We start from the raw sequence: 10,162 nt of genomic DNA, 5'->3' as shown, positions 1-10,162 counted from the left end.
TTTTGTCTCTTTCTTGGGCTTCCTTTGCTGTGTTCTAAAGGTCTCCTTCCTTGTAATTTGGGACATACATGACACCTCAGGGACTCTCTGGCCTACTCTCTCTACATGACCGTGCAGTTCCATGCACAGAACATCTGACCAACTCATTCTGTGTGTTTCCTAGGTCAAATTCTTAAGGGAATCTGGTTGCTGGCCAGCTTCCTTGGTGAGATGGTCCAATCAGCTGTGGCTCAGTGGGGATGGGTCACATAACTGATAAAGTAATGAGTCCAGAAATGTAAATAAAAAATTTAATTTAAAGGGTAAGTGGATGTGGTAGGTAAATGACCCGCAACTTTGTTTCAACGTGAGTGCTTAGCAGGGTCAGTCAATGCACCTTAAAGAGCTGTGCCTGCCCTCTGCTCCTGCACCTGCAGCCCAATATTAACTTAATCCTCATCCCACAGGGTGGTTTCTCCCCAGGGACATAAGGCAAGGTTCCCATAACTCTTTCTGCCTCTCTAGTAGCTTTGGGGCTGGGCTTGAATCCTAGCTTTTAGGTTTACTAGCTGTGGAACCTTAACTAAGTGTTCCAAGGCTTAATCCTGTAAGATAAAATAAAAATAATAATTATACTTAAGGCATAGGGTTTCTAGAAGAACTAAATGAGATGAGTGCAAAGTAATTAGCACATAACATTTATTAGTGTTAATAATAACATTTCCCAGTCCTTAGAAAACAGTAAAAAAGGAAGTATTAGTGTGCCATGCAGTCTCCTCATTTCTGGGAAACAGGCTTTTGTCTCCACTCCATCTGTCCTGCAAGGTCACTGTCACACGGGGGCGGTGAAGAAATGACGGCTATATTTATAGCAGTTAGAGAATAGAGAAAGCGTACTTAGGATTTGGAGAACTTCCCCCACCTAAAACCGTCTCCTATAATAAAAGTTTAAAGTCCTTTCCTTGCAGCTTACCTTATTTTTTTTTTTAAACTACAGCAGCAATGTCACATTGTGGTTTCTTTCTCTGTGCAAATGACACTGTACTGAAACATATTTCTTACTGAATTTTGGTTGGAGGGAAAATTATTTCTAGGTCATTTTTCCTATGGCCAAGTAATTAAAACTTTATTTGTAAACAAGAACAAGGAGTAATTTATAGCCCATGTACAATTGTTCCCTTTTTCATGAACTTACATATTTATGTGTTTGAATAAAACCTATGAATACTAACTGGCTCTTTATTCCAGTAAATGAGACTGGGCGGGGAGTGAATTGAAGGAGGAAATTGTGGGGCACATAATTGAAAAATAAGATGGAGCGATGGGTTTTAGATGTATGTCTGCTGCTGGGTCATTTTGTGACTCTAACTAAGTGCAACACTTCGTGCTCTGATTCCCCACCTGGAAAATTATGATAATGGAACTATTTGGAAAGTATGGCATGAGATTCTATTTTTAAAAAAGAAAGAACATCAATAAGATTTTTGGACTTTTGAATTCAAACAAGAAAACGTTGAAAACAAGAGCCTAAGAAATGGAATTCTTAGTTATCTTTAGACAGTACATCCTATCCTTTGTTAACAGGATTTAATATTAGTATTTTGATATTTGAAGAAGCAACTTTAAATCTAGGGCTTCATCAAATGAATAGTACTCTTCTAAATTTTGGGCAAAGGAATAGATAAATAGGTAACTTACAAAAGATGAAACACATTTGACCAAGAAACATATTTTTTAAAATTACCAACCTCTTTAATAAGTATAAAAATTGCAAGCAGAACAATGAGGTAACTTTTTTTTTGCTTTTTTTTTTTTTTTTTTTAAATGCTAGGGATCAAACCCAGGGCTTCCTCCTGAATGCTAGGCAAGCACTACCACTAAGCTACACCCTGTCCCCACCCTCACTTTTGAAATGGGTAAAACTATTAAAACAGTATGATGATACAAATCCAGCTTTGAGGAGGGTATGGAGAAATTTACACTTCCACCATATTATTGGGGGGAGTGCAAATGAGTATAGGAAAAATTTTTTTTTTGGTACCAGGGATTGAACCCAGTGGCACTTAACCACTGAACACATCCCCAGCCCATTTCGTATTTTTTATTTAGGGACAGGGTCTCGCTGTGTTGTTCAGGGCCTTACTAAATTGCTGAGGCTGTCTTTGAACTCAAGATCCTCCTGCCTCAGTCTCCCAAGTTACTGGGATTATAGGCGTGCACCACCCACCACACCCTGGAAGCATAGGATTTTTGAGAGAAATCTGGTAGAAATTTAAACTTGCATGTCCTTTGACCAAGAAATTCCACTTTAAGGTATTTGTCCTATCTAAATACTCACAGTAGGCAAAGATGCTCAGATGATGGTGTTTGTGACAGCGGTGTTTGCAATGGTATGAGAAGGGAACTTAAACATCTATGAATAGAAAATGATTCAATAATTTATGATACATCCACATTACCATCTGCCACCTTTAAAAAGAATCATATAAATCCACATATACTGACAGATGGGGTAGGAAGGAGGGACCTTGCATAAAATATGATTAAGTCATAAGAACAAGGTATAGAATAATATGTAGAATAAGATCTCATTTTTCAAAAAAACAGGGTATGGAAAAATATCCATTAAACTTGTAAAAGGAAAATTGCAAAAAAAGTTAAGAGATGACTTTTATGGTTTTTACTTTATATGCATCTGTGTTATAATTTTTATAAGTTACAGAGATGACATTTGTTGCTAATAGAGAGTGCAATTTTATATAGACAAGTGTTTATAATTCTGTCTTCTCAACCCATTTCCCACACTGCATTGGATCAAGCTTTTCATTACGGTTTTCTCTTCTTGTTTTGGGAGGTATTTTTTTTCAATTTTTTTTAGTTGTAGATGGACACAATATCTTTGTTTATTTTTTATGTGGTGCTGAGGATCAAATCCAGAGTCTCACACATGCTAGGTGAGTGCTATACCACTGAGCCACAACCCCAGCCCCTTGGGAGGCATTTTTATATAAACAAATTTCTCACTGATTATAAGAGCTATTCATTGCCAAAAATTTGCAAAATAGAGAGAAGTCAAAGAAAATAAAATAGACATGAATCTCCTTCTCTAGAGATAAACTGACATATACTTTTTGCTATATTATCTTTCAGTCTTTTTTCTACAAATTCTAAAAAATTAGAATTGTTGTATAGATACAATATCATTTGCCATTTTTTTTTTACTTAAGGTGTTATGAAATACCTTTTGATGTAATTTTTATAAAGTTATAGGCTATACCATATTATATGATGTACAGTTATTTAATATTGGACATTTTGGTAGTTTATAATTTTTTGTTGTTGCCACTTTATCTAGTCAAATAATGTTCTTAATGGATGTTTCTTCCTCCAGTTCAGAATGTAATTCAAGATCATATGCTGCATGTAGTTGGCATTATCTCTTCAGTTCCTTTAAATTTAGAAAACACCTCCAGTCTTTCTTTAACTTTCTTGATATTTTAAAGAATATGGGACAGTTGTTATGAAGACTTGTCCTTCAGTTTGGATAATTTTGATGTTTTCATGTGGTGGTTTTCAGGTTTTGTATCTTTGGCAAGAGTTCCACAGAAATGACTTTTGTCTGTGGTAGACAAATTCTCTTTCAACAGAGGAACTGCTGCCCAGTTGCAGGGAGGTGGACAGCAGGTAGCCTCCAGGCAATAGTTTCCTCAGCCTGTGTCATGTCCATCTCAGGAAAGTCCTATGACCTTGTAAGGCGAGGATATAAAAGCTTGACCATTTTGATCCAACACAGGGCCAGATGTATGAGCATTTAAGAGGTATGAAGAAACGGGTAGCTGTGAGGAAAATGGGTGGTTACTTCTGGTTCCCATTGAGACTTTACATAGAAATATAATAGACAGCTAAGGGTAAGTAATAAGTCACTGAAAACCAGGTATGAAATCTAGAGGACCACTGGTTGCATCTCTATTGGGATGGCAGAAAAAGCCCAGGACAAACTCAAGGTTTACAAGACAAAAAGTCCCCAAATGCAGGATTTTTATGCCAAGGTCAGAGCCCTGGTTAGGAAACATTGGTAGGGAAACAGGACACATGGGAAGGAATCATACAAGCAAAGGACCCTGAATTTTTGAGACTCCCTTCTCATTCCAGTCTCCTCTGAAGCTTCTGAGCCTGCAGAAGTTTCTGTGACTCAGCTCTCCATATCAAGAGCTGGTATCTGGCCCTCACATGTGCCAAATTGTGGCCTCACCTCTCCTTTTGACCAACACATCTACAATGGAGGCTAAGTCATAGTATAGGCCAGCTGAGGACATGGTAGGCCTTATAAGGAAGGAAAGGCACTATGTACTAAAAAAGTTGCAAGATCTAGTCAATGTGTCCCAGAAAGAGTTGAAAAAGCATGTGTGACTGGGTTCTAAGGAGGTTTAATCAAAGGAGCTGGAGCATAAAATTGAATAGGGAAGGGTTTATTAACTTGGGCAATCCTGAGATACGGGATTTAACACCTAGCAAGAACTCAGGACCCCAGGAGGTGATGGGAATTCTCTCCTTTAAGGGTGGAAAAGTGATGGCCCACGCAGTGAAGTGGAATGCCAGAACTGCCAAGGCAGGAAGTGGAGGCAGGGGTTAAAAGTAGATGAGAACTGATGGAGCGGCTTTCTGTAGATGACCGGAAGACTTGATAGATGGATATTATGAGAAGGCCCAGAGGAATGGGCTGTGATGAAGAGGCCATCGCTAAGAGTTTTAGTGGCCTTTCTTCAGAAGCCAAGGCTGATGGTACCAGAGGCTGTTACAAAATTTGGCTCCTGATATCATAAGACCCTGAACACAGGGGCTTAACCAACATAAGCTGGGGGCAGAGCCATGATTATTATAATCACTGGGAAAGTCCGTGTGGCAGTCAGCAGGCTTGAATTACTGAAATGGTTAATAAAACTTGAGAAAATAGGAGCAACATAGATGGACAGCTGTCAAAAATACTACACATCTTGCCCTAGCAGAAAAAATCAAGAATGGACAGTTGGGAGACTCAGAGCACTCACCCCACAAAAATGTCACCACTCCTTGTATCCCCAACAGGAACAATATGTAGGTCTTGGGAATTAATAGGTCAAAGAAGAGGCACATCTCCAGGCACCAGCCATGAAGAGGGTCAGTGTCTTGGAAGAGGCTGCTGCTCATCAGGAGGAAGTAGAGCTGCTTTTATACAAAGGGAGGCAGGGAGGACTACCTAAGGAACCCAGGTGATCTGTTTGGAAGCTCCTCCTACTCCCTTGTCCAATTGTGACTGTAAAACAACAGGAAAAATAAGCATGACCTGAGAGGAGCATGATGATCAGAAGCCCAGCTCCCTTGAAAGAAGAGTCTGGGTTATACCACCAGGTAAGACTCAGAGGCCAGCAGAATTGAAAACTAAAGATGTGGGCCATCTAGAATGGATAGTTAAGAAGGGTTTCCTAGTCAGTGCCGATTCTATAACAAAATACCATATGCTGCATGGTTAAACAGCAGACATTTCTTTCTCACCGTTTTGGAGGTTTGAAGTCTAAGATCAGGGTGGCAGCATGATCAGAGTATTGTTAGGAACCTCTTTCTGACTTGCAGAGGGCTGTTTTCTGGCTGTATCCTCACATGAGTGGGGAAAGAGAAAGGGTAGTGGGGAGGAGATGAATCTCATGTCCCTTCCTCTCTTTATAAGGGAATTAATCCCTTATGACCTAATCTAGCCCTAATTAACCCCCAAAGACACCATCTCCAAATACCATCACATTGGGGATGAAAGCTTGGACATATAAGTTTGGTGGGAAGGAACATTACACTCATTCCATAGCAATATCTACTGTAGCCTTCAGACTACTGGCATCAGCTGCAGTTCATTCCCTTCCTTCAACCTAGATGCCCTTCTACAGATGAATGGATAAAGAAAATGTGATACATATATGATGGAATATTACTCAGCTTTAAAGAAGAATGAAATTATGGCATTTGCTGATAAATGGATGGAGTCAGAGAATATCATGCTAAGCGAAATAAGCCAAGCCCCAAAAAACCAAAGGCTGAATGTTTTCTCTGATATGTGGATAGGGAAGAATAGAGTTACTTTATATTAGGTAGAGGGGAGTGAAGGGAGGGGAAGGTGTATGGGGGTAGAAATGATGGTAGAGTGAAACAGATATTATTGCCTCATGTACATGTATGACTGCATGACCGATGTGATCCTGCAATACGTGTAATCAGAAAAATGAGATTTTACACTCCATTTATGTATGATCTATCAAAATGTATAAATGCATTCTATTGTCATTGACAACAAGTTAGAACAAATAACAAAAACAAGAAATTAAAAGTAAAAAAAAAAAAAAGCCCTCAAGAAGAAAGACCCAGCAGATTCCTGAAGAAGTTGGTTCAACCAGTACAAGGTGTTGGTTGTGGTAGATAAGGAGTCTATTCCATTCAGGGGCTTATAGGATGCTACGATTATTGTTTAATTAAATGCTTATATTATCTAAGATCTTATCAGTGACCATTTCTTCCAGTTGACTTCTATGTCCTGTTGATATATTCCTGACATTGTCCAGCAGCACCCGACTGCTTTTTGACATAGATGATTCAGACTCACGTTGTACTTTCTGGCCCTGGCCCTGAAATCAGCCATTTTCCCAAACATCTTGGTTCCTTTTATAGTAGAAATGGTACTTCACTTCCTTATGTTTGGTAACTCTTTTATTTTTTTGAGATGGGAGTCTCACTATGTTGCCCATTCTGGCAATCCTGTCTCAAGCCTCTGAGTAGCTGGGACTTTCAGGTCCACACCACCACACCTGTTTTAAGAAGTTCAGTTTTAGGTAACTCCTTTTTCTGAACTCCTTTTCCTAATATGGTAAACCTGACTCCACTTTCTCAATATACATACTCATTTGTTCAAGCCTAGAAGACACAGAAATTTCTTTCCGAATTGCAAATTAGAATTCGATATTTATATGCCATTTTTGAGGTAAAATACACACACAATGATATGAAAAAAATCTTGTGTATAATTCATTGAGTTCTTAGAAATGCATACATTTGTGCGTCGCAAACCCATATCAAGATATAGAACATTATTATCACTCTGGAAAGTTCATTCATGCCCTTTCCAGTCACCCAACTGCTATAACGACTATATTTTTAAAATATTGTTTTTAGTTGTAGATGGACACAATATCTTTATTTTATTTATTTATTTTTGTGTGGTACTGAGGATCAAACCCACTGCCTCACACATGTAAAGCAAGCGCTCCACCACTGAGCCACAACCCCAGCCCCTAGAGGCAACCATTTTGTGACTTTCTTTTCACTGTAGATCTGTTTTACTTGTTTAGAACTTCATATAAATGAAAACCACAGGATGTACTTTTTAGCATATAGTTTCTTTTGCTCCACATTTCTTAAAATTATTTCTGTGGCCCAGAATATGATCTATCATGGTGAGTATCCTGGGTGCACTTGAAAAGAATGTGTGTTCTACTGTCGTCTGATGAAGAGTCCTTTGAATGTCATTGTGTTAAGTTGATTGATAGTGCTGTTAATGTCTTCCAAATCTTTTCTGATTTTTTTTCTACTTGTTCTATTAGTTACTGAGAGAGGAGTGCTGAAATCTTCAACTATAATTCTGGACCTATCTATTTGTCCTTTCAGTTTTATCAGTTTTTGCTTAATGTACTTTGAAATTCTATTGTTATAAGCATACCTATTTTTAACTTCCAGATGAAAAAACTCTTTAGCATTAGAAAACATCCCTCTTTAATTTTGATAATATTCCTTGTTCTGAAGTTCACATTGATATTAATATAGCCACTTCCTTTTATTTATTTATTTATTTATTTATTTATTTATTTATTTTTGGTATGGGGGATTGAACCCAGAGGTGCTTAACCACTGTGTCATATCCCTCGCCCTTTTTTATATTTTATTTAGAGACAGGGTCTCGCGGAGTTGCTTAGGGCCTCGCTAAGTTGCTGAGGCTGACTTTGAACTTGGGATCCTCCTGCCTTACCTGCCCAAGTTGCTGGGATTACTTGCATGCATCACTGGGCCTGTCTACTTTCACTTTTTTAAAATTAGTGATTGGCTTTTCATTTTTCTATCTTTTTACTTTTAACCTATTCATGCTTTTACCATTAAAGTGGACTTCTTGTAGAGAGCATATAGTTGGGTAATGCCTTTTAAAAAAAATCCAACAATATTTGCCTTTTAATTGTAGTGTTGAGATCATTTACATTATTGTAATTGTTACTATGGTTAGGTTTAAATCCTTATTTGCTTTTTATTTGTCTTGTTATTTGTTCCATTTCCCCCTTTTTCTTGTCTTCTTCTGAATTAATTATTTTATAATTTTCTAATCTTAATCTTTATATTGGATTATTAGTTTTTAGGTACCTCATTTTTTCTTTTTATCACATTCTACCTTCAAATAATATTATATTACTTCATTATGATGTAAGAACCTTGTAATGGTATAGTCAGCTCTCCATATCCATAGGTTCCACATCCATGATTCAAACAAGTGCAGTTTTAAATATTCTGGGAAGAAGTTTTCATTGTACTGAACATGTACAGACTTTTAATACTTGTGATTATTCCTCAAATTATTTTCATAGCATTGACATTGTATTAGGTATTATACCATAAGCAAGAGATGGTTTAAAACACACAGGAAGATGTGCATAGGTTATATGCAAATACTATGGCATTTTATATAAGGCACTTGAGTGTCTTCAGATACCAAAATTCTGGAGGTCCTGGAACCAATCCCTGAGGGATGCAGAAGAACAACTATGTATATCCTTTTCTCCTTCCTTTTTTTTTTTTTTTTTTTTTTTTTTTTTGCGGTGCTGGGGATTGAACCCAGGGCCTTGTGTTTGCAAGGCAAGCACTCTACCAACTGAGCTATATCCCCAGCCCTTCTTCCTTTATGATATTGTTAACATGTTTTACTTTTTTGATATAAACTTCAAAAAAAGGTCACTATTTTTCTTTAAATAGTTAATTACATTAGATAGATTTTTATAAGAAGAAAAATCTTCAAGTCAATTCATATATTCACCTTTCTGGTACTTTTTCTTCCTTTTGTGTGGAAAACTTTGGTGTAGGCTTTAGGGTAGACTTTATGAGCCTGGTTAATAACAAATTACGAGAAATTTAAACTGAACAACTAATAGAGCTTGAATAGAACTTGGAAACATTCAATTTCTGACTAGTTGGAATTCGGACATCTTATTAAAAACCTGGGCATTTGGTAGAGAGACGCCAGAAAGGTCACACTGTAGGAGTAAGGCTAAATTAGCCCAAACAAAGCTGAAAAGTCTTTGCCTAGGTAAATAACTTCAGAAAGCAATCTGGAGAAAGTTTGGGGTTCATCTTATTTGTTTTTCTTCTGTCCAGAATCATAATCTTGTAATGCCTGAATGTTCTCCTCTCATAGACTTAGTCTTGTTTTCTATTGCTTATGGTAGAGACTTAGACTCCTGGTAGTACTTAATTATGGCTGGATTACCCTTAACATTTTAAAAATGTAAACTTTCTTTTGAATAATAAAATACTGAAAAACTGCACAAATTATAGACCTACAACTTGGTGAATTTTCATTAGTTGAATATACTATGCCCCCTTCATGTTCTTTTTAAAATATGAACACTACCTGAGGGTAAGTAATATTCCAACTTCTATAACTATGTAATATTTTTTACTTTGAACATTATATAGTGTTGTATGCATTTTTTGTGTCTGATCTATTTCACTCAGTTTTGTGATTCTGATTCATCCATGCTTTGTGTAGAGTTGTAGATTATTTCTTCTTTTTCCTTGTATTCTACTATGTGAATATTCTAAAGTTTATTCATCTTAGGAACAGTCACACACACATATATCTTTTGGTGAACATATGAATATGTTTCTGTTGAATGTACTTCTAAGAGTAGAACAGCCAGATGAACTCACTCCAACAACTACATTTATAAAATTCACCCAAATCTTTTTTCTGAACTCTAGACATACTTATCCAAAACTGTGTGACTTCTCCATTTATAAGTACCTCAAATTTAGCATATTCAAAATGATTTACTCCTCCTTTTATGTTCTCCGAATCAATAAATGGCTTCGTAATCCATTACTTAAGGAGTCATCCTTAATACTCCTC

Source organism: Sciurus carolinensis, chromosome 9 (assembly GCF_902686445.1).
Source record: "Sciurus carolinensis chromosome 9, mSciCar1.2, whole genome shotgun sequence".
Lineage (NCBI taxonomy): Eukaryota > Metazoa > Chordata > Mammalia > Rodentia > Sciuridae > Sciurus > Sciurus carolinensis.
Note: the sequence above shows the minus strand (reverse complement) of the source record.